Consider the following 25,949-nt stretch of genomic DNA (forward strand, 5'->3'; position numbering starts at 1 on the left):
ACTGCAACCTCCGCCTCCTGGATTCAAGAGATTCTCCTACCTCAGCCTCCTGAGTAGCTGGGATTACAAGTGCCCGCCACTAGGCCCAGCTAAATTTTTGTATTTTAAGTAGAGATGGGGTTTCATGATGTTGACGAGACTGGTCTTCAACTCCTGATCTCAGGTGATCCACCCACCTTGGCCTCCCAAAGTGCTGAAATGATAGGCGTTAGCCACCGCACTTGGCTTGCAATTACTTTTAATGGCAAAAAAAACACAATTACATTGTCACCAACCTAATACAGTCCAGGGTTTTGACTTCTACCTTTGATCTTTGCAAGCCACAATGACTTTCTTGTTACTACTCATTCTCTACTTTCAGCTTGGAATATCACACTAGAACTTCACTTAATTCGGTTTTAGTTCAAATGCTTCCTTTGAAGTGCTTCTCTGCAATCTCGATGCTCAGAAGTAAGTTTTGTCTTCTCTCTCCTATGATTGTTATACCTTTTAAATTGTGCCTTTTCAGATACAGGCACACATACAAATACACACACACACTGATATACACATACATCTGTGGACAACCTTGGTTCTTATGTCACACAAACTTTGGAGCAAGTCTCGTAACTTCTCTTCATTTTGCATGAGAATATCCTCTATACCAGGCCTTGGAAAGAAACAAATTATATTCCCTATATTTAAGGAGAATGGTGGTTAAGAACACGTACTTTGGAATCAGATTGCTTAGTTTAGAATTCTAGATTTACTACATATTTAGTTGTGTGCTCTATAACTCAATATCCTCTCTAAAATGGAAAACATAATAGTACTTACTGCCTAAAGTTATTGTGAGGATTGCATGAAACAATTTTGTTGTTGTTGTTTTGTTTGTTTGTTTGTTTTTTGTTTTTCTTTTTTGAGACTGAGTTTTGCTCTTGTTGCCTAGGCTGGAGTGCAATGGCACCATCTCGGCTCACTGCAACCTCTGCCTCCCGGGTTCAAGTGATTTTCCTGTCTCAGCCTCCTGAGTAGCTGGGATTACAGGCACATGCCAACATGCCCAGCTAATTTTTGTATTTTTAGTGGAGACGAGGTTTTGTCATATTGGTCAGGCTGGTCTTGAACTCCTGACTTCAGGCGATCCGCCCGCCTCGGCCTCCCAAAGTGCTGGGATTACAGGCGTGAGCCACAGAACAATAGTTTTTAATTACTCACATCAGTACCCGTAACGGAGTAGACTCTCTCTCTCTTATCATATATATATATATATATATATATATATATATATATATATATATATAATTTTTAGTGTATATATATACATTTTACATGCATATTCAGAATATAATTAGTAAAGTATTCTGAATATACATTTAAAGTGTGTATACATACATATATAAAGTATAAAGCTAGACAAGCCAGAATAATACTTTGGGACTTGGTGAGAAGGTGGAGTAAATTAATAAGATGGAATGAGAAAAAAATTCTGAAATGACAATTTAGTTAACCTAGTGTAGTGTCTCATCTTACTAACACAAAGTTATTATAGTGGGACTTCTATTCATTTATTTACCTACCATATCCTGATATGTTAGCTTTGTGACTCATTCTCATCTATGCTAAAAACTTTTCCCAGATTGATTTTCTTGGTTTTGAAAGTTGGCTCAAGATAATTTGCCTCACTCTCAAAACCTCAATAATTTTCATTTGCTTTTGTTGCTATTTACCTTCAAAAACTCTGGGTAACTACCCAACTTGATGAATCCCAGTTTCTATGGATAACACTCAGATTTGGCTTTTTTTTTTTTTTTTTTTTTACCAAACCGGACTTACCCAGTTTCGCACAAGGGAGACAAATTCCTTTTTGTCCGAATTTCTTCTCCTTCCACCATCATATATATAAACATGTACGTATGAACATGATGTATAATAGAAAATGAAATCAACTAGAAAAATTTAAAATATAATGATTTATTTGTGCTTTAACGGTTTCACTGTGAAAGTAAACAAAGTGTTTCCATTAAAACAAAGGAAAATAAAGAGTTCCATCTTGTAGAGAAACCTATTATTACTACTTCTTTTCTCTCCTTGCCATTATTATGTTAATCTTGCTATGCCAGTCCAGGGATGAAGTCAGCAAAACTCTCAGGGAGTCAGTCTGTTTGGTGTAAAGATTTAGGGTTAGAGCAGAGAATCTTCACCATATTCAATTAATTTGAAAATTGGAGGTCTCTGTTATATGTTATATCCAGAGATCTCTCAATAAATATTGAGACATCTAGCATTTGGAGGTTGTGTGTGTATGTATGTATGTATGTATGTATGTGTTTGTATATATATGTATGCATGTGTGTGTGTTTATATATATATTCAGTTAAACCCAGAACCCTAGCTACACCCTTCTGAATAAAAACTTGTTACTTATAATTAAAAAATTAATAGTAAAAAAATAGATTGGCCCTCTATTGCCTCTTTTTTATTTAATATTTTAAAAATCATGGCAAAGTAACAAAATTTATCATTTTTATTTTTATTATGTCTAAAGTGAAATGGCACTAAGTGCATTCACATTGCTGTGCAGTCATCACCACCATCCATCTTCGGAACTTTTTCTATCTTGCCAAACTGAAACTCTAATCATTAAACAATAACTCTTCCTTCTCCCCTCCATCTAGATGCTCGCAATCATCATTTAACTCTCTTATTTTATGAATTTGACTGCTTTGGGTACCTCATATAAGTGGAATCATACAATATGTAACCTTTTGCGACTGGCTTATCTCACTTAGCACAGTGTCTCAAGGTTTATCCACATTGTAACATGTCTCAGAATTTCTTTCCTTTTAAGGCTAAATAGTATTACATTGTGTGTGTGTGTGTGTGTATGTGTCACACACACATATATACACACACATATATATACACACATGTATATTTGTGGCACATTTTGTTAATCCATTTATTCATGATGAACACTTGAACCTTTTCCACCACTATTGAAAAAATATTTCTCTAAACATTCATGTACCAATACCTGTTTGGGATCCTGCTTTTAATTACTTTGAGTATATGTCCAGAAGGATAATTTTTGACTTATATGGTAATTTTACGTTTAACTTTTTGAGGAACTGCCATACTATTTTCCACGGTGACTGCACCATTTTGCATTACCATCAGCAATGTACAAGAGTCCAAGTTGTCATTGCCCTCACCAACACTTGTTATTTTCTGTTATTATTTTCATAATAGCAATCCTAATGAATATAAAGGGACCTCTTATTTTTTTTTATTTCAGTAGCATTATGGGTACAAGTGGTTTGTGGTTGCATGGATAAATTGTGTAGTAGGGATGGCTATTATTTTAGTGCACCCATCACCTGAGAAGCGTGTATTTTGCCCACTAGGTAGTTTTTAATCCCTAACCTCCCTTCCACCCTCCCCCTTCTGAGTCTCCAATGTCCTTTATACCACTTTGTGTGCCTTTGCACACCCATAGCTTAGCTCCCACTTATATGTGACAACATACAGTATCTGGTTGTTGATTTCTGAGTTACTTCACTTAGAATAGTGGCCTCCAGTTCCATCCAACTTGCTGCAAAATACATTATGTCATTCTTTATGATGGCTGAGTAGTATTCCATATATATATATATATATATATATATATATATGCCACATTTTATCTGCTCATCAGTTGATGGGTATTAGGTTGATTCCTTACCTTTGCAATTGTGAATTGTGCAGTAATAAACATACACATCCAGGTTTTTTTTAGGCATATATTCACTTCTTTTCCTTTGGGCAGATACCCAGTAGTAAGATTGATGAATTAAATGGTAAATCTACATTTAGTTCTTTGAAAAGTCTCCATAAAGTGTTCCATATTGGTTGTACAAATGTACACTTCCACTAGAAGTGTATAAGGATTCAATTTTCACCACATCCACACCAACATCTATTCTATTTTGACTGTTTAATAATGAACATTTTAGTTGAGGTAAACTGGTATCTCATTGTAGTTTTAATTTGCATTTCCCTGATGATTAGTAATGCTGAGTATTCTTCATATGTTTGTTGGTCACTTGTATATCTTCTTTTGAGAAGATGTTCATGTCCTTTGCTCACTTTTTGTTAAGATTTTTTTCTTGCTAATTTGTTTGAGCTTCATATAGATCCTGGATATTTGTCTTTTGTCAGATGCATACATTATAAATATTTTCTCCCATTCCATAGGTTGTTTGTTTACTATGATGATTATTTATTTTGACATAGAAAATCTTTTTACTTTAATGAGGTCCAATTATTTATTTTTTGTTTTCATTGTGTTTGGTTTTGGAGTCTTAGTCATAAATTATTTGCATAGGCCAATGTCCAGAAACGTCTTTCCAAGGTTTTGCTCTTGAATTTTTATGGCTTCAGGTCTTAGATTTAAGTCTTTAATCCATCTTAAGTTAATTTTTGTGTATAGTTAGAGCTAAGAATTCAGTTTTATTCTTCCACATGTGGCTATACAATTTCCCCAGCACCATTTATTGAATAGAGTGTTCTTTTCCCAATTTATGTTTCTGTATGCTTTGCCAAAGATCAGTTGGCTGTAAGTATTTGGCTTTGTTTCTGGCTTCTCTATTCTGTTCCATTGGTCTCTGTATCTACTTTTATATCAGTACCTTGTGTTTCGGTTATTGTAACCTTGTAGTGTAATTTAAAGTTAGGTAATGTGATGCCTTCAGATTTATTCTTTTTGCTTAGGATTACTTTGGCAATTAGGGCTCTTTTTTTGGTTCCATATGAATTTTATCATTCTTTCTTTAATTCTGTAAAAATGATGTTACTATTTTGATAGGAATTGCATTGAATCTGTAGACTGCTTTGGGCAGTATGGTCATTTTCATTTTATTGATTCTTCCAATCCATGAGCATGATATGTATTTTCATTGGTTTGTGTAATCTATGATTATTTCAGCAGTGTTTTGTAAATCTCCTTGTAGAGATTGTTCTTATTCTTGGTTAAGTATATTCCTAAGGTTTTTTTTGTAATTATGCAAAAGAGATTGAGTTCTTTATTTAATTATCAGCTTGGTCATTGTTGGTGTATAGCACTGTTACTGATTGATTTTGTAATCTGAGACTTTACTGAATTCATTTATCAGATATAGGAATCTTTTGGAGGAGTCTTTAGGGTTTTCTATGTACAAGATCATATTATCAGCAGACAGAGATGCTCTGACTTCCTGTTTTTCAATTTGGATGCCCTTTACATCTTTCTCTTGCCCAATTGCTCTGGCTAAGACTTCCAGTACTATATTGAAAAGAAGTGGTGAAAGTGGAAATCCTTGTCTTGTCCCAGTTCTCAGGGAGAATGCTTTCAACTTTTCCCCATTCAGTATGATGCTGGCTGTGGGTTTTTTACATATGGCTTTTATTATTTTGAGATATGTTCCATCTATGCCTTGTTTGTTGAGTATTGTTTATCATAAAGGATGCTGGATTTTATCAAATGCTTTTTCGGCATCTATTGAGATGATCACATCGTTTTTGTTTTTAATTCTGTTAATATGATGAATCACATTTATGGACTTGTGTATGTAGAATAAAACCCACTTGATTTTGCTAGTATTTTGTGAAGATTTGCGTGTAGATTCATCAGATATATTGTTCTGCAGTTTTCTCTTTTTCTTGTAATGTTCTTTCTTGGTTTTCATATCAGTTGATAGTGGCTTTGTAGAATGAGTTTAGGAGGATTTCTTCATTCTCAGTCTTTTGAAATAATAACAGTAGATTTTGCATCAAATCTTTGAATGTCTGGTAGAATTCAGGTGTAAATATTTCTGGTCCTGGGCTTTTTGCCATTGTTGTTGTTGGCAGTTGTTAAAGTACTGATCAAATTTCATTGCTTGTTATTCATCTGTTTATAATTTCTATTTCTTCATGATTCAAGCAAAGGGCATTGTGTGTTTCCAGGAATATATTCATTTCCTCTAGATTTTCTAGTTTCTGTGCATATAAGTGTTTATAATATTATGTAAAGATGTTTTGTATTTCTGTGGTGTCAATTGTAATGTCTCTATTTTCACTTCTAATTAAGCTAATTTGAATTTTCTTTTTTCTTTTCTTAGTTAATCTAACTAGCAGTCTATCAATTTTGCTTATTTTTTTCAAAGAACCAGCTTTTTGTTTCATTGGTATTTTGTTTTTTTGTTTTGATTTCATTTAGATCTGTTCTGATATTTGTGATTTCTTTTGCTTTGCTAGCTATGTGTTTGGTTTAGTCTTATTTCTCCAGTTGCTTGAGGTGTGACATGAGGTTATCAATTTGTGATCTTTCAGACTTTTTGTTGTCAGTGTTTAGCTCTCTAAAGTCTTCTCTTAGCACTGTGTTTGTTGTATCCCAGAGATTGTGATACCTTGTGTCACTGTTATCATTCATTTTTAAAACAATTTAAATTTTGATCATGATTTTATTAATAACCAGAAATAACTCAGGGGCAGACTGTTTAATTTTCATGTATTTGTATAGTTTTGATGTTTCCTTTTGGAATTCATTTCTAATTTTATTCCTCTGTGGTCTGAGAAGGTACTTGACACAATTTTAATTTTTTAAAATTTATTGAGACTTGTTTTGTGGCCTATCATATGGTCTATTTTGGGGAATATTCTATATGCCGATGAGAAGAATGTAAACTCTGCAGTTCTTAAGTAGAATGTTTGGTAAATATCTATTAGGTTCATTTGTTCCAGAATGCAGTTAAGTCCAGTGTTTCTTTGTTGACTTTCTGCCTTGATGATCTGTCTCGTGTTGTCAATGGAGTGCTGAAGTCCCCCAGTATTATTTTCTTTCTGTATATTTCTATTCTTAAGCCTAGTAATATTGCTTTATAAATCTGGGAGCTCTGGAGTTAGGTGCATATTTATTTAGGATTGTTATATCTTCTTACTGAATTAATCCTTTTATTATTATATAGTGACTGTATTTGTCTTTATTTTTATAGTTGTTGCTTTAAGTTTTTTTTAATCTGATATAACAACAGCTACTCTTACTTACTTATGGTTACTATTTGTGTGAAATATGTGTTTCCACCCCTTTACCTTCAGTCTGTGAGAAGATTTATGTATTAGGTATGTTTCCTCAACATAGCAGATATATGGTTTGTGATTTTTTATTTATTCTACCAATTCTGTATTGTATTAGTCCATTCTCACACTGCTATGATGAAATACCTGAGACTGGCTAATTTATAAAAAAAAAGAGGTTTAATTGACTCACAGTTCTGCATGGCTAGTGAGGCCTCAGAAAACTTACCCTCGTGGCAAAAGGCACTTCTTCACAGGGTGGCAGGAGACACAGAATGCTGGGTGAAGGGTGAAGCCCTTTATAAAACAATCAGATCTTGTGAGAACTCACTCGCTATCAGGAGAACAGTATGGGGGAAATGGCACCCATGTTAAAATTATCTCCACTTGGTCCCAACCTTGACTCATGGGGAGTATTACAATTCAAGATGAGACTTGAGTGGGGACACAGAGCCAAACCATATCATTCTGCTGCTGGCCCCTTCAAAATCTCATGTCCTCACCTTTCAAAGCACAGTTGTGCCCTTCCAACAGTTCCTCAAAGTCTTAACTCATTCCAGCATTAACCCAAAAGTGCAAATACTAAGTTTCATCTGAGGTGAGGCAAGTCCCTTCCACCTATAAGCCTGTAAAATCAAAAACAAGTTAGCTACTTCCTAGATACAAAGAGGGTACAGGCCTTGAGTAAATATACTCATTTCAAATGGGAGAAATTGGCCAAAACAAAGGGGCTACAGGCCCCATGAAAGTATGAAATTCATCAGGGAAGTCAAAACTTAAAGCTCCAAAATGATCTCCTTTGACTCCATGTCTCACATCCAGGTAACAGTGATGCAGAAGATGGGCTCCCACAGCCATGGGCAGCTCCACCCCTGTGACTTTGCAGGGTACAGCCCCCATCATGGCTGCTTTCATGGGCTGGCATTGTCTGTGGCTTTTCCAGGTGCACGATGCAAGCTGATGGTGAATCTATCATTCTAGGATGTGGAGGATGGTGGCCCTCTTCTCACAGCTTCATTAGGCTATACCCCAGTGTGCACTTTCTGTAGGGGCTTCAATCCCACATTTCCCTCCTGCCCTGCACTAGCAGAGGTTCTCCAAGAGGGCCACATCCCTGCAGCAAACTTCTGTCTGGACATCTAGGCATTTCCATACATACTCTGAAATCTAGGTAGAGGTTCCCAAACTTCAACTATTGACTTCTGTGCACCCACAGACCCATCACCACGTGTAAGCCACCAAGACTTGGGGTTTGTGCCTTCTGAACAACAGTGTGAGCTGTATGTTGTCCCCTTTTAGCCACAGCTGGGACATAGGGCACCAAGCCTTGAGATTGCACTAAGCAGTAAGATCCTGGGCCGGGCCCATGAAACCATGTTTTTTTCTACTAGGCCTCTGGGCCTGTGATGGGAAGGCCTGCTGGGAAGACCTCTGACATGCCCTGAAGACATTTTCCCCATTGTATTGACGATTAACATGTGACTCCTCATTACTGATGCAAATTTCTGCAGCAGGCTTAAATTTCTCTCCAGAAAATGGGTTTTTCTTTTTCATTCATCATCAGGCTGTGAATTTTCTGAAATGTTATGTTCTGCTTCCCTTTTAAACATAAGTTGCAATTCCAAACCATATCTTTGTGAATACATAAAACTGAATACTTTTAAGAGCACACGAGTCACAGCCTGATCACTTTACTGCTTAGAAATGTCTTCCACCAGATACCTTAAATCATCTCCATCAAGTTCAAAGTTCCACAGATATCTAGGGCAGGGGCAATATGCCACCAATCTCTTTGCTAAACCATAGCAAGAATCACCTTAATTTCAGTTTGCAACAAGTTCCTCATCTCCATCTGAGACCACCTCAGTCTGGACTTCATTGTCCATATCATTATCAGCATTTTGGTCAAAGCCATTCAACAAGTCTCTAGGATGTTCCAAAGTTTCCCACATTTTCCTGTCTTCTTCTGAGAACTCCACACTTTTCCAACCTCTGCTAATTACCCATTTCCAAAGTTGCTTCCACATTTTTGGGGTCCTTATAGCAGCTCCCCACTATCTCCTGGTACCAATTTATTGTATTAGTCTGTTCTCACGCAGTCTACTTAATTTTCGTCATATTTCTTTCTTAATTATTTTGGAGATACACATACCTTTAAAATTAATACATTTAGTGTGGAGTGGAAACAGTATTTTCACTTGAGCAGATGATGCTCAGGTGAAAATTCCTAATTTTTTGCTCTTAAATTAATAGCAATCATGTATAAAATAGTAAATACCAGACACTCCCCTGAGTTCATCACATATCAATGTAATGTTCACAAAACATGAAGAAGAAAATTTTATTTTTTTTCCATTTTGGAGATGAGGAAACTGAAGAAAAGGAAGGTTAAGTAATTTATTCAAATGTCCAAAGTAGTGAAGAAAAATTCAAACTAGGTGCCTGGTTCCAAATGCCCAGGTTTCTAATCATTTAAATTGTATTTTATTATTATTATTTTTTTGAGATGGAGTCTCGCTTTGTCACCCAGGCTGGAGTGCAATGGTGCAATCTCAGCTCACTGCAACCTCCACCTCCCAGGTTCAAGTGATTCTTCTGTCTCAGCCTCCCAAGTAGCTTGGATTGCAGGCACTTGCCACCACGCCCAGCTAATTTTTTTTTATTTTTAGTATAGATGGGGTTTCACCATGTTGGCCGGGCTGGTCTCGAACTTCTGACCTCAAGTGATCCACCTGCCTTGACCTCCCGAAGTGCTGGGATTACAGGCGTGAGCCACCATGCCCAGCCAAAAAATATATGACATGTAGTAATTGTATGTGTAGGTGGCTATCAAAATTTTAATATATATTGCCTTTATATGCCTTTTTTCTCTAAGAGTGAGAGGATATTTATTCTGAGAAAATGAATCATGAGGAAAGAAAGATTTCTGTTGAGGCAAAAAGGCCAGCATGTTGGCATTCTCACAATAACCAGAAAATAGGAACTTTTCTATGAATTATAAGAAGGAAATAAATAAGCCTGAAACATGGGAATAGACTGCTCAGTGATGGAGGTTGAGCTCATAATTTTCCTTCAAGCTTGTCTCTGTAGTCTTTTTTTACCTAAGAAGTCAGATAGAAATGCACTTTTTAATCAACAGTAATTATAAAATTTTATGATTCTTGATTTTTCCTGTGAGTTATTGGAATACATCAAGACTGCCCACACTTTCCATTTCTCCCCAAAAGACTGCTTTATAAGATCTCTAATCCTAATGTTAGCCCTAAGCCACTTGTTAGTACAGAAGACTTATCATTTTAGAGAACACTCAGTAATGCTGAACTGCGATCCACCCCTGATAGTTTTTCTCTCAGTTTGCTGGCCCTCTTTCCACTAACCAACTAAACAAACGTTCAGAAGCTTGGCCAGGTCTTCTGTTTCACATAGTTCTTCCACAGCACTTCTGAGAGATCCCAAACCCAATTTATCCATTGGGTCATTAAAATGTACTTGATTTTGGTCCTTGTAGGAACTAGATGGAATTCTTTCTCAGCTAAAAGTCTATACTTTATTTCCTAATTACAATTCTGTTCCTTATTGAGGTATTTGAAAAATTCATTGTACAACAAGTTACAGGATATTTTGAAGGAGGAAAATTGTATTCGGTTAAAAGAAGTGCAATCACATTTAAAATATACCATCTCAAAACACTGCCTACTCCATTAGCACAAACATCCTATTACAAGATAACTGCAGGAAAAGTGGCTAAAAAGTAATGATTACCTTCACAGTCAGACTAGCAAGCACTTAACAAAGAAATGAACTTGTCTTAGCAATGATGATAACTAGGCTTCCCAATGATAGCCTAAAGCCCTACAGAGAAATGAAGCTATCACGTGGATAATTCAGATAGCACTCATTGAGTTTGGGGATTAAAGTTCCAGGATAATTGGCTCAGTTCTCCACATGGGTTTGGTCATGAAGACCTGTACAATAACTACTAAGTGCTGTCTCCATGGCATAAAGAGCCATTTAAGTAATGTCCATCCTTTTCATTATAAATGAAGTTACTGTAGCAGTTATTCATAGCACAAAGTTCCATTACTCCCTTCGATAGTGAAAGAGAAGAGACAGGCAGCAGAGTATTTTAGTGTTTTCCAACCAAAAACAAAAACAAAATGAAACAACAATGATAAAAATAAAACCCTTAAAAAAACCCACCACCACTGGCAAGAACAAACAAATCAACATAATACAAGGGAACAACAATTAAAAGACACGCCAACTCTGGCAATTTTTAGTGGACACTTATTACTGAACCTCCCTTTTTCTGTCTTATTCACAGAGAACAAACTGATGATGGTTTTTGCAACATACCTAATGGGAACCGAAAGAGGAAGACAAGTTTGGGCAATATTAGACAAGTCTATTCCTTGGAATTATGTTTCTGTGGTGTTTACTATTTTAGGAAAATATAGTAATCCATTGTAGCAAGTGTCAACTGCTGAATTTAGAAATGTCTTTATAAGAAAATAAGCTAGAAAGCTGCCTATGAGAGGTTACTTGTGAAGAGCTTATGTCCTACCCTAGTGGCTTATTCCATAGAGAAATGCATTGGCTTCTTATTTTAAAAAATGTGAAGGAATGTGAGGAGAAGCTTATGCGCGTAATCCCAGCACTTTGGGAGGATGAGGTGAGTGGATCACTTGAGACCAGGAGTTCCAGTTCAGCCTGGTAAACATGGCCAAATCCTGTCTCTACTAAAATTACTATATATATATATATATATATATATATATAGCTAGGCCTGGTGTTGCATGCCTTAATCCCAGCTACTCTGGAGGCCGAGTCATGAGAATCACTTGAACCTGGGAGGCAGAAGTTGCAGTGAGCCGATATGACACCACTGCACTCCAGCCTGGGTGACAGAGCGAGACTGTCTCAAAAAAAAAAAAAAGCAAAGAAAGAAAGGAAGAAAGGACAAGAAAAAAGAAGAAAGAAAAGAAAAGAAAAGAAAAAAGAAAAGAAAAGTGAAGAATGTAAGGAGAAGACATTTTTCTCAACACTCTTGTGAGGTAGCTTTCCTCTGTGACAAAGTATCAACTGAGCCTTGGGCATTCGTTTGTGACAGTTTGTGATAGTAAGAGTTCAAAGTGGAAGTAGTGAAGGAGGCAAATTTGAAGATACTGGTCACAATGAAGAGAATATTTACTTCTTTCACAATTTTATTTAGAGCTGAGACAAGTTGCTTGGCTTCATTATTCCAAGGACTTCCACTATTTCTTACCAATTTTAAGTTAGTGTCAGAATAAATCTCACTGGCTATGCAAGTGCTCTATCAGCGTAGTCCCATGTTTCAGTTATAATTTGTGCCACTCTGCAAACTCTTACCTGCCTATCATATTGTCAGTTACAGATTTCCAAAAGGAAACATCCACAGCAATTCTGTTTTTTAACCAGGGGCTTATGCAAAGGCTAAAAATACATGAAGAGATTAAAACAGTACAACAGAAGTTATGACACCTGTCTCTGTCAGTGTGGAAGACGGTGGAAAAATAGCTATAAGCTCTTATCCAAATAGGATAGTTGAAAGAGTGCATGCTTCTAACTGGGGAGAGATTCATGAATAAATTAGGAGGAATTCAAATTAGTGCTAATGTGTGCAAGGGCTGTGATTGTTGCCTGTAGTAGTTGAAAATACTTGTGTCTGTCCTATCCATGCCCTCTTCCTCCAAATGATTGCTTTGCTTGAGCTTCACCAGATTCAGGGCTGCAGTAATTCTGGGACCTAAAAATATATGTTAGTAACTTTTACTGAGAATAGATTGGAAAGATTGAAACTATAATTATTCTACATAAGAGCTTTGTGGAATTTTAGTTAAATACATTTTGTCCTGTATACATAATGCACTTAGTAATATTAACAAGCAAATAAAATATCAGAGAATTTACAGTGCAATAAGGTAATCCTGAAATGTTTTGAAGGTGATGATGGGGAGATGGGACATTAAGAAGACATTTCTAAGGCATTAGCCTTTTCTAGATAGATATTATTCACCTCCTCTAGAAAACTCTCAACTCTTTCGTGGCTATGAATGAAAAATAAGCGCTTGAAAAAAATCATTTCTGGAATTTTGGACTCAAAGAGAAAATATGAAAAAAATAGTTGTTTTAGGAATGGTTGAATGATAGTTCAGTATTTCTTCCTCAATTTCAAGTAAAATAAATCTGCAGAGTAGAAGCCTACCTTTGCTATATTGCCTTATAATAGGTCAGTATTTGAAGAGAGTTAAAATTTTTAGAGAGCAAGATAATGCTAGAAATCTTACACAATCCAATTTATTTTTATTTGTTTATAAATAACTAGGTAGTTTGCAATTAACAGAACATTTTTGCGTGTGTTTAAGTACACTTACGTAACCAAAATTGAAAACTAATTTCTTTTACCCTAATTTTCCCAAGCATGATCATACACTTGGATATAATAAAGTTCCCAATCCTGCTGAAGAGCCAACCTAACAAGTGAAGCCTCTGCTTCACATTCAGTGTTCAGCAGTTTGCATTTGTCTGTCTGTATGTTTGTTCTGTGATAAAATTTGAACCATTTGACAGTTTTTGACTAAACTAATATATTAGAAGGCATCAAGATAAATATTAAGCTTAGTTTGTTACTCAGTTTGATTTATTCACTGAAAACTGACTGATATGTCAGACAATAAAATTGATAAAAGGATATATCTTTCCTAGGTTTTAATGTTTCTCAATGAAATTTGCTCTGTAGATGTTGACCAAAGATAAGCCCACAAATGGAAACAAAAATGCATTTATTGAGAAAGAGATTGTGTTGCCACATTGAATTGGTTAGTCTCTTGGTATCTTTCTGTGAAGGCAAAGACCTTTATAGTCTGTAATTTCGGTATCATGCAGAGAAAATGACCTCCATCTTTACCAATCACGTCTAATCAGGACCAATTGGAAATCTCAGCATACCTTTTATTTTTTATCTTGCAAATCACTCCAAGAAGCCAAAGTCTCCTAACTCATTCTTCATCTCCACAGCTAGCCTTGAATGTTCCTCCTATCAGATCTCATAAAACACTCTTCTCATCTTCTGAAACCCTTTCATTATACATTTGTACAGACATGGTCATACAAAAAACTCAATGCTCACAACATCTTACCTAATAATACTCTCACTTTCTTTTCTAACACCTAGATCTGTTTTTAAGACACTATTTTCCTACAGTTTTCTCAGTAAATGGCATTTTTTCTGTTTAATATTTCTTGTACCACAAGGCCCAAAAGTATAACAAGTGACTTCCTTGCTTCATATTGCCTCTCAAGACATTTGTCCCTTTCTCCTCCAGAAAGATACCACTCTTTAACTCTCAGATCATTAGACTGTAACACCTATTCATCAAACTTATTTCAGTCATCTATTAACCTTCAGGTTACTCCCTCTTATTCTGTGAACACTTTAACACTCAGCTTACTGACACTAATGTTGGACACTAAGTGTTAGACACACTAATTAATGTTAGTTTTTTAATGTTAGTTAATGTTAAAGTTAGAGACATTAATGAATGTTAGACACAATGTTAGACACTAAGTCTAACATTGCTTCTTTTATAATTCCAAATGATTTCAATATGCATGTAAATGACCTAACACCCTGGCCCTGTCTGTCTTTTATCTCCTCTCTTCCAAATATTCTTGTTCCCCACTTTACTTCAACTACTCACTCCAGTAGTTACACTCTAGACTTGTGCTGACCCACATGGTAACCACTAGTCATATATGGCTAGTAAGGATTAAAATTGATCCCTACTTCATTAGGAAAATTTAAGCAATCAGAACAGGTGTTTTACAAGTTCTTATTACTATGTCTATCACCTACATACATCTGCATTCATTAACTCTATCATCTCTCCTGTTACTCTGAGTGAATTTCTCATGTCCTTGGTCAAGGCCAACCTCACAACTTGTGCATTAGATCCAATTCCATCTAGTCTACTCCATGACATTGATTTATAAACTATCACCTTTCTTTCTGCATGTTAAATTTCCCCATATCTGTTAGAAAAATTATATTGAGACTAGACACAGGTAAGTCATTATTTGAAAGTGAGAATGGAGAAGGTAAAATGGAAGGTTTGAGAGAGAAAAAAAAGTGTGACATATATACATAGGCATAAAACAAAATATCTTAAGGATCTGTATGTAAAAAAAGTGAAAAACCGACGAAAGAAATTAAAGATCTAAATAAGACAGATTTTGTGTTTGTGGACTGGAATGTTCAATATTGTCAAAATGCTATTTTTAAAATACGAAATATAAATTGAATACAATTATTTTAAAAATCTCAGCAATAAATTTTTTATGCATTGACCAACTGATTCTAAAATTTATACACAAAGAAAAAGACCTAAAATAGTCAATATAATCCTAAAAAAAACTGGAGAGTTTACATTACCTAATTTCAAGACTTACTATAAAGCCTACCATAATGAAGACAGGATGGTATTGGTATAAGAATAAACACATTGATTAAAAGAACAGAGAAGACAGTCCAGAAATAGAGCCATCCACATATAGTCAACTGATTTTGATAAAGGATCCAAGGCAATTTGATGAAGAATATATATTTTCAACAGAAGTTGCTGGCAAAATTGAATGCTTACATGCAATTTTAGAAAACTTAAACATAGATCTCACATCTTCAACAACAAAAAAAATTTAAAATATACATCTAAATGTAGAATGAAAAAATATTTAAGTTCTAGAAGAAAGTAAGATAAAATCTGGGTGACCTTGGTTTTGTGATGCATTTTTGAATATAATAACAAAAATAGTCTTTGTTAAAGTTAACAATAAGTCGGACTTTACTAAAATTAAGATTATTTATTATTAAGATTATTTTGTTCTGCCAAAGTCACTGTTAAGATAAAAAATAGACCAGCCACATACGGAAAGAAAATATTTATTTATAAATCATATAGCGGATAAAGGACTCGTGTCCAGAATATACAAATAATTCCTAAAACTCAACATTGAAAAAAAAGGCCCAATTCAAAAATTAGCAGAAGATCTAGATAGACATCTCACTTACAGCTGGCAAATAAGCATTTGAAAAGATGTCTAATGTCATTTTTCATTAGAGAAATGCCAATTTAAAAAACAAAACCACTACATTCTTGTTAGAATACATAAAATTAAAAAATATAATACCAATTGCTATAGAAGATGCAGAACAACGACAACTGTTCATAGTTGGTAAGAATGTAAAATGATAACACCATTTGATAAAATATTTTGGCAGTTTCTTATAAATTTATATATCATCTTACTATATGATTCAACAATTGTACTCTAGTTATTTATCCAACAGATTTAAAACTTATATAACACTTACACATATGGATATCTATTGCAGCCTTATTGATAATTGCCAAAAACTGGAAGCAATCAGGATTTCCTTCCACAGGTGTATGAATAAGCAAACTGTGGTATATACATACACTGAAATACTATTTATTGATATTTAAAAATCAGCTATTAATTCAGGCGACACCATGGACAAATCTTAAATGTGTATTTCTAAGTTTAAAAAGCCAGTGTAAACATAATGCATAGTGTACGATTACTTTTATATGATATTCTGGATGAGGCAAAAAACTATAAAGAGAGAAAATAGATCAGTGGTTTCTCAAGACTTAGGGAGGAGGTGGACAGATGAAGCACAGTGAATATTTTAGGGTGGTGTAACTATTCTATGTAATATTGCAGTGGTGGACACATGACACTATGCAGTTTTTAAAAATCCATACAAATGTATAGCACAGAATGAACCTTAATATATGCACATTTGGAAAAATAATATAGGAGGTCAAGGAGCCTAGGATGGAATCCAGATTATGATAAAAATAATCTATTTGTATTACAAATGTAAAGCATAAAGTCAGTGAAGGAAGTGGGGAAGGAGTTTTTGACCTGAAGTAACTTTGGAAATGGTTTTGAGAATGTAAGTCTAAAAGAAAAAGGAGTTGTACATAGCATTTTACTCTAAACAATACAGTTATTTACTATGATGGTATGTGTTAACAATTTGGAAATCATTCTATTAGTATGCTAGAATTTAACAATTAAGCAAATGGATGCCAGGAGCTAAGTTCCTTACTCTTTGACTGAGAGATTACAAATAATCAAAGTGGAGGCTAGAATGATCCATGTGGTAATGCAATAGAGTTGAAGCCATCCATAAGAATGTATGTTTAGCTTAAGATTGGTATATAAAAATATTTATAGATATGCATGCATATGCATGTATGCCTGGTTTAGTATACACACATGTATTTGCTTTGTCAGCTCTGCACTTGTCTGTCAGCTGAGGGAGTCTGAAAGCAATGATACTTCAGTAGCAAAGAGCATGGCTAGTATCCGGGTCTTTATTTCTATCTCCAAAAAGTTTAGCAGGTCTCCTTGGAGAAATGGTTGATTTTAGGGATGGGGCAGGAAATATACAAGATTAGCCTAGAGAACCTTGTAGTTCCAGAAAGTAAGAAAGTGTTCAAAACAAACAAACAAGTGAATGGACATACATCCAAGTAGCACAGGAGCCAACTGAAATAGCTCCCAATAGCTAAAGCTAGAACCATTTAAGCAATAAAATAAGGTAATATTGGATTACAACCCAAAGTAGTGTATATATATGTATACATATATATGTATACATATATGTATGTATCATGTATACATATATATGTATGTATCATATATACATATATATGTATATATCATATATACATATATATGTATGTATCATATATACATATATATGTATGTATCATATATACATTTGTATATATATCATATATAATATATGTATATATGATATATATACATATATGTATATACATATATGTATATATGATATATATACATATATGTATATACATATATGTATATATATCATATATACTGATATACATGAATAATTGAATAGAACAATATTTGGAAATAATAAGCACATTTTTTACAGCATTCCAAATAATTTTTTTAGATGCTTACTTTTCAAGGAGATAGAACACAACTTCTCATTCCATAAATATGGGATATGCACCTTGACTTCCTTCTAAAGAGTACAATATGGAAAGGACAGGAAAAAATAATAATTTTACAGTGGCGAAATTTAACAAACACTACTACATCAGCCAGGTGACTGAGTTTAACATCCTCAGTGATAAGTAATGTTAATTACATGTACCCTTGATGTGATAAGAATGACGCTTTACCTCTGTGATCTTCCTTCCAAAAACAAATACCCCTTTTTATTAATGAGATAAACTTCAGACAAATCCAAATCAAAATATGTACTATGAAATATCTGACCAGTACACCTCAGAATTTTCAAATTCATCAAAAGCAAGGAAAGACTGAGAAACTGTCATAGCCTAGAGTGGTCTAAGGAGACATGATGACTAAATGTAATGTTCTGTCCTAGATGAGATCCTGGAAAAGAAAAAGAATATCAGGTAAAAACTAAGGAAATCTGAATATAAACTTTACTAAATGATAAAGTATCAATATTGGTTTGTTAATTTCAAAAACTTTACCATACTAATGTTAGATGTTAATAACAGGTAAAGCCAAGCAGGATGACTCATGCCTGCAATCCCAACACATTGGGAGGCTGCGGGGGTGGATTGCTTGAGCTCAGGAGTTTGAGACCAGCTTGGGCAACAGGGCAAAAGCTCGTCTCTACAAAAACAAAAAAACAAACAAAAACCCCAAAAAACCCCAAATTAGCCAGGCATGGTGTTGCAAAACTGTAGTTCCAGTAACTCAGGAGGCTGATACAGAAGGACTATGTGAGCCTGTCAGGTCAAGGCTACAGTGAGCCGTGATCGCACCACTGTACTCCAACCCGGATGACAGAGTGAGGCCCTGTCTCAAAATAAATAAATAAAATAAATAAATTATAGGTAAGGCTGAGTTTGGGTATAGAGTGTCTGTAGTAGAACTGCAACTTTTATGTAAACCTAAAAATATTCTAAAATAAAGCTTATTAAAGTTTATTAAATGTTCAAAAGGGTTTAATGTCTTATCAGTCATATTCTATACAACATTGCTTCTGATCAAGGAATTTATTTCACAGTGAAATAAATGTACCAATGAGCTCATGACTATACAATTCACAAATCTTAAAATGTACGGTATCATTTATAAATAGGTGCCTTGATAACATAGTGAATTATGCATCAGGGATTCATTTACAATACTATTTTAGATAATCCACCCTGAAAGGAAGAGACTTTATCTTACAAAATTCAGTAATACTTTTAATAGGCAACCAATATGTGGTACACTTTCCCTCATGGACATAACACGTGAATCCGGAAAGCAAGGGAAATAAATGAAAATGATTCTGCTTATTAATATACCTAAAACAGTCACAGAATTTTTCCTTCCTATTCCCATAACTTTGAATCTTGCTTATTTGGAGTTCTTAATTCCAAAGAAAAAACTATTTTCATCATGAGATATAACAATGGATTAATTAAGTTGAAAATCTAGGCTGCCATTTAGCCATTGTATTTGACTCTTCATGCCACAAAAACAACAGGCAGAGAAAGAGGCTACTTCATTGGCTTGGGTAATTGATACTATCAGGAGGAAATTGAGTTGCCACTATCTAATAGGTGCAGGAGACTGTGTTTGGAATTCAGTGCCTGCTTCTTAAAACTTCCATGTCTTATAGTATAATATAATGGTAAACAACTGTAATCAAAAAAGACAAGATTTAGTTGAGAGGTGGCTGAGGAAAAAGAAATATGGTAAAAGTATCAGGAAAAGGTTCTAATATATATTAAGTATGGCCTTACAGCTTCAGAAAAGAGAACTGTGTCTGGTATGCACATTTTCCTCCTTGTTTTTTATTATGGGAATGTGTGCTCACACATTGATTTTGTTCTCATTCTTACTTTCCCTTTATGATTTTACATAAGGATTATTGTCTGTGTTTAAGTTTATAATTTAGTGCTCAGGGTTTAGAATGTTCCGATAATACTGTAACAGAATTAGAGGAATAATTAATTAACTTAACATCACCCAGAGATGTGTGAATGACTATTGCTCAAAGATATGTGCAATTACTGTCGGGAATTTGTGTCTTTCCTTGCAGAGAGAGCATGAAATAACTTTTATTTGTATGAAGAATACATGCATATTTTGCACAAAAGTATAACATTGTTCTTGTAGTTGAAAGAAAGTTCAAATATATATATAGAAGGATACATACAAATTCTGATTAGTGAAGAACCAGACTACCATGGTTATGAAACTATTTTTTCTCTGCTCTAAACCTACCCTTGTATGCTCTGCTTTGTGATGTTGGTGCTTGGACTCTGAAAACTACATGTCTCTTGTTAGATGACTAACAAAATATTTGCTTATCTGCCTGTTTTCTACTGATACAGTGTGCTAGAAAAGAACTTGAAGACAAAAAGATGGGTGAAAAAGAGAAGTGATTTGTTCCTTCCTGTTTGCTTGCTGTTTCTGTCAGCATCATCCCAGCAATAATTTTTCACTCTGACTGCAGCAGGGATCTAGTCTTTAGATTCTTTTTAACTTCCGGAACCATCCTAATTCTAGAACCTCAGATGTACCGGCCAAATCTTGGGAGCACCCTCTCCACAAATACCTCAATCACAGCTTTGTGGAACCTCTGCTAAGAGCTGCTTATGCAGCAACACTGGCTAGTCAGTGCCCCCTAATAAATGATCTTTGAGAGTCCTCTCCACTAAGCCATACAGAGCCTTATCCCAGAAGTCCGAACACCAGCTCTTCCAATTAGGCTTTGTCCCTGAGCTCCTAACATAACAGCCTTGGCTAGGCAGTGCTCTCTCCCCAGAATTCTGTGTCCCAACTCTATGGAGACTCTTCTCTCAGCTAGTTGGCTCTGACATACCTAACTTCTTCCGTTTGTTTCATGAGCTCTAGGATTGACAGCTGCTTTCTACAGTTACTATCTATGCATTACCTCAATGTTCTTGTTTTTTTCAAACCTCCAACACATGATTAACCAGATTCCTATATTAAATTTTGTCTGTTGAGATATCTAGTATCTTTTTTGTTTTCCTGAATGTACCTTGGCATATCAACTACATAGAATGGTATTTGACTTATTTATCTTGTTTATTGTCTCTGTTCCCCTACTAAACTGTAAGCACCATGAGAGCAGGAACCTATCCTTTTTGTTCACTGTTCTGTCCCCAATGCCAAGAACAGTGACTGGCATATATTAGATTCTCAACTGATATTTGTTGAATAAACAGGTGAATGAATTAATGAATTAGTTTTGTGAGAGAAGGAATTATTTTTATCCAAAGGTAAGCCATTTGTTCCAAAACCATGGGTTTAATAATACACTCTTTTGTTGCTGCTTTCAAATCTCATCTTTATTAGGTAGTATATTCTTATTTATATTTATGTCGACTTATGAATTTTCTTTTTTTAATTAATTAATTAATTTATTTATTTCTTTTATTATTGTACTTTAAGTTTTAGGGTACATGTGCACATTGTGCAGGTTAGTTACATATGTATACATGTGCCACACTGGTGCACTGCACCCACTAACTTGTCATCTAGCATTAGGTAAACCCCATCAAAAAGTGGGCAAAGGACATGAACAGACACTTCTCAAAAGAAGACATTTATGCAGCCAAAAAACACATGAAAAAATGCTCATCATCACTGGCCATTAGAGAAATGCAAATCAAAACCACAATGAGATACCATCTCACACCAGTTAGAATGGCAATCATTAAAAAGTCAGGAAACAACAGGTGCTGGAGAGGATGTGGAGAAACAGGAACACTTTTACACTGTTGAATTTTCTTTATCATTATGTATTTATCTATCTTTCTTCACTAAAACAGAAGAAACATGATAATAAAGATGTCAGTGTTTGTTTTGTTTTGTTTTGTTTTTTTACTGGTAGCATCAGCATCCAGAGAAAGGTCTGGCACATAATAGGTACTAAATAAATATTTAGTGAATGATCAATGAATCAATCTTGATCCCACAATAGAATTCCTACTAAGTACTTTGATAAACATTTGTTCTTTAACTATAGAAAGTTAAGTGATGTAGTTACTCTTTATCTGTCAATGAAACATATCCCAAAAATATTGAACAAAAAATTCCAAAAATGAGCAAACCATTAGTTTTAAATTATGTGCCATTCTTGGTAGCATAAAAAAAATCTTGCACTATTCTCCTTTGTTCCACCAAGGAAATTAATCATCCCTTTGTCCATCATATCCATGCTCTATAAGCTACCTGGCCACTAGTCACTTACTAGCCATCTTGGTTAACAGATTGACTGTTGCAGTATCATAGTGTTTGTGTTGAAGTAATCCTTTTTTTACTTAGAAATGGCCCCAAAGAGCAAGTGTAGTGATACTGGCATATTGTTATAATTGTTTTATTTTATTATTGGTTATTGCTATTAATATCTTATTGTGCCTAATCTATAAATTCTACTTTATCATAGGTACATAAGTATAGAATAAGAGAAACAGTATATATAGGGTTTAATGCTATGTTCAGTTTCAGACATCCACTGGAAGCCTTGGAGCATATTCCTTATGAATAAGGAGGGACTACTCTACTAGTGAATACTGCTCTGTAGCAACTACTTAATTAAGATTGGCATGGCCAATTTACTTAAACATAATTATTGAGGGAAGAATAATTTTATCCAACTGATATTTATGGAACATCTATTATGTGCAATGAAACCCAATAAAAGGTTAAAACTTCAAAAAGTTGATGTAAAGTAGTTAACTATCGTGATTACTTTAGTGAAGACAGGTCAGCAAGAACTAATTTTATAAATTTAGAATGAGGTTATTGGAGTCGTGTAAGTTTTAATCATCAGAACTGTTAACACAGAGAAGTAGAAAGACAGTAGAGCCTTTGCCAACTGGAAGGATAATCAGAATTCTTTAAAGATATCAGGTAGAGCCTTCATTTTATCCATTGAAAATAGAAGGAGATAATGGAAAAACAGAAAATTATTGCTGCAATACGGCATTATTAACAAAAGTAGAACTTGGGTAGACCTTTAATTAGAGCTTTTAAATAGTTGAGAGGAAGAAACCATCCTCTTTTATATATCTTCCTTTACCTAGCTTATATACCTTTTGATTTGTTATTTTTATGTAGAACCACTGTTACCTAGGGCTAAAATAAGGCTCACTTTCTTTCCTGAGAGGCAATCGATATCACAGATCCTTCCTTCTCCACAACAAGTACCTTATATTTTACCTACTTTTCACAATTTTTGTGGATACTTGTTTGTGGAATGAGGTGATACATAGTATCTGGTCCTTGTCCTCCATACCTATATTAACCAAGGACAAATTTCTGTTCAAAATTGTTACCTTTACTTCTGTGATAAAAACACAAATGTCTCAATAAAATATGTAGTGTTCTCAAAATCATCACTAATGAAGTTTACAATTAATATAGTAATTATTTGGTGATAATTAGCTGCTCAAAGCTTTATACTATTTTAAAAGAAATATTTACACCATTATGTTTTGGTCAACCTAAACTTTATTTTAGGCTTGTAGTAGTATAGCCAATAATTTTATGTTGAAACATATGCCAAATTACATGACAGAAGTAGAACACACAATAGAAGTGCAAGTTACAGACTCTGACTTCAAAGAATATGTTGTCTAATTTGAAAGACAGCTTCTATATACGCCTCTGTTTACTTTAGATGAGGCTTGAAATCTGAGCTTGAGAAGTTTCAAATAATATGTCATTCATTTCTACTCTTCATAGACACAGAAATCCGCAGGCATTGTTAACATATGAAGAAGGAAGTTAGTGGAGGGCTTTATAGGAAAAAGATAATTGAACAAAAAGAAAAGGAGAACTTACTGGTTTTCTGGACTTTAAGGGAAGCCAATGTAACTAGATAAAACAGAAAAGTTGATGCTTTCTGAAGGCTATCACAGCTAGTGGGAATAGGCATACACATTAGCTTGGAAAAGTAAGTAAAGGAGCCAAGGTTTCCCAAAATATAGCTTTAACAATAGGCTAATGAATATGCTTCAGGGAATAGAGTAGAATTTCAAAGCCCACAAAAACCTTAAAGAGAAACAAAGCCAGCATCTACCAGATGTGTTAAGCATGGTCTGAAATCCACGAAAGGAATCCTTGGCACTAAGTTAGACATATGCCAGCTTTATTGTAGCAGTAGGGCATTGAAGTCTATAACATTAAGGGGTGGAGCCTTTAGGAGTTGATTAGACCATGAGGGCTCTGTCTTCATATATGGGATTAATACCCTTGTGAAAGGGCTTGAGAGAACTTGTTTGTCCCTTTTTTGCCCTTCTTTCTTTTTGCCATGCGAGGACACAGCAATAGGCATCATTTTGTAAGCTGAGAGCAGCCATCACCAGACACTCAATCTGTCTAAGCTGTCATCTGGGACTTCCCAGACTATGGAACTGTGAGAAGTACATTTCTATGATTTATAAATTGTCCAGTTTATGGCATTTTGTTAAAGAAGCATGAATGGAGTAAGACAAGAAATAATAGGTAAATTCCATTTTAATATTTCTTTCTGGAGAATCTTCTCTCTGATGCTGCTGCTACTAACCAGTGGTTTTTATAGCTAAATATAGTTGTGAAGGTATTGAGGTGGCAGTTCCTCGAGACCTATCTCCATTGTAACTACTCCTTCTTAAAGCATCTCTTTTATCACAATCTTTCCCAGACCAAAGACATACTGGGCTAGAATGGAGATGCAGGTAGTTAGAGTTTGGTGAATCTCAAATGAGTAATAAACGTTTGAAGAACATCAATTTGTAATTTTTGTGTCACAGGAGGCACAAACCTTAACAATTTAGTTCTACAAAAGCAGTGTTTTCCATGCGAATGCTTCCTTTCTTCTAGTTTATCTTCTCTCCCTCTGCACATAGACTTCTCCATCAAGTCCTTCCTTACCTCTGTTGTGAAACCACAGCTTTTTCTGCAGGATTAGGATGATCTGTATTCCTGCCTTTTCTTTTAGTTTTCAACTCAAGTACCTTAGATTTCATTCAGATACTGATTAAAGTTTTGCTTAGTCATTGCTGATCCTGAGGGGGGAAAAAGAATGAATGCTTTTTCAGTGAGCAAAAATAAAGATGAGCTTTTCAATTCTAATTTATTTTCATCAATGACCAGAACTATTTTTAATTTCACATATCTTATAAAATTTCCTGGCATCAGCACAGTTTGGTATCTAGGGGACGTGGTACCAATTCAGGTTAGATTAATTTTTATTCCTGCATGAATTTGAATCCTACCTGTGTCACCTTGAGTAAATTGCTTAACCTTTCATTTCTCAATTTCCTCACATTGAATTCTTGTAAGGTTTAAAACATACGATGTATACCAAACTCTTAGAACAGTACCTGACTCAATAAATTTTGTATATAATACTCATGCCTAATTTCTATATTTGATATAAGGGGGTTAATAAGAGCTCTGGTACATTTTTTAATAATAACTTTAATTTGTTCCATCTATTGATAAAGTCAAACTTATCTTTACCAAACCAAGTAGAAAAAAAAAATCTTTACTTTGGTTAAGATAACTAGGGTAACAAATAGTTCCCAAGGTAAAAGTCAGCAACAGATGAAATAATCCTCATGAGTCTAGAAAAAATAATCTATACACATAATGGCACATATAAATAAGTAAAAATATAGAAAGGAATGTGTTAGAAACAGTTACAATTATTGATCTTTTCCCACTGGATGCTTCCCTGTACATTTCTCACATAAAATAGAGGTAAACCATATAGGATAGTATATGATTGAGTGTTAGACTGCATGTTTCAGAGTCTTAAA

The sequence above is a fragment of the Pan troglodytes genome, chromosome X (assembly GCF_028858775.2).
Source record: "Pan troglodytes isolate AG18354 chromosome X, NHGRI_mPanTro3-v2.0_pri, whole genome shotgun sequence".
NCBI lineage: Eukaryota > Metazoa > Chordata > Mammalia > Primates > Hominidae > Pan > Pan troglodytes.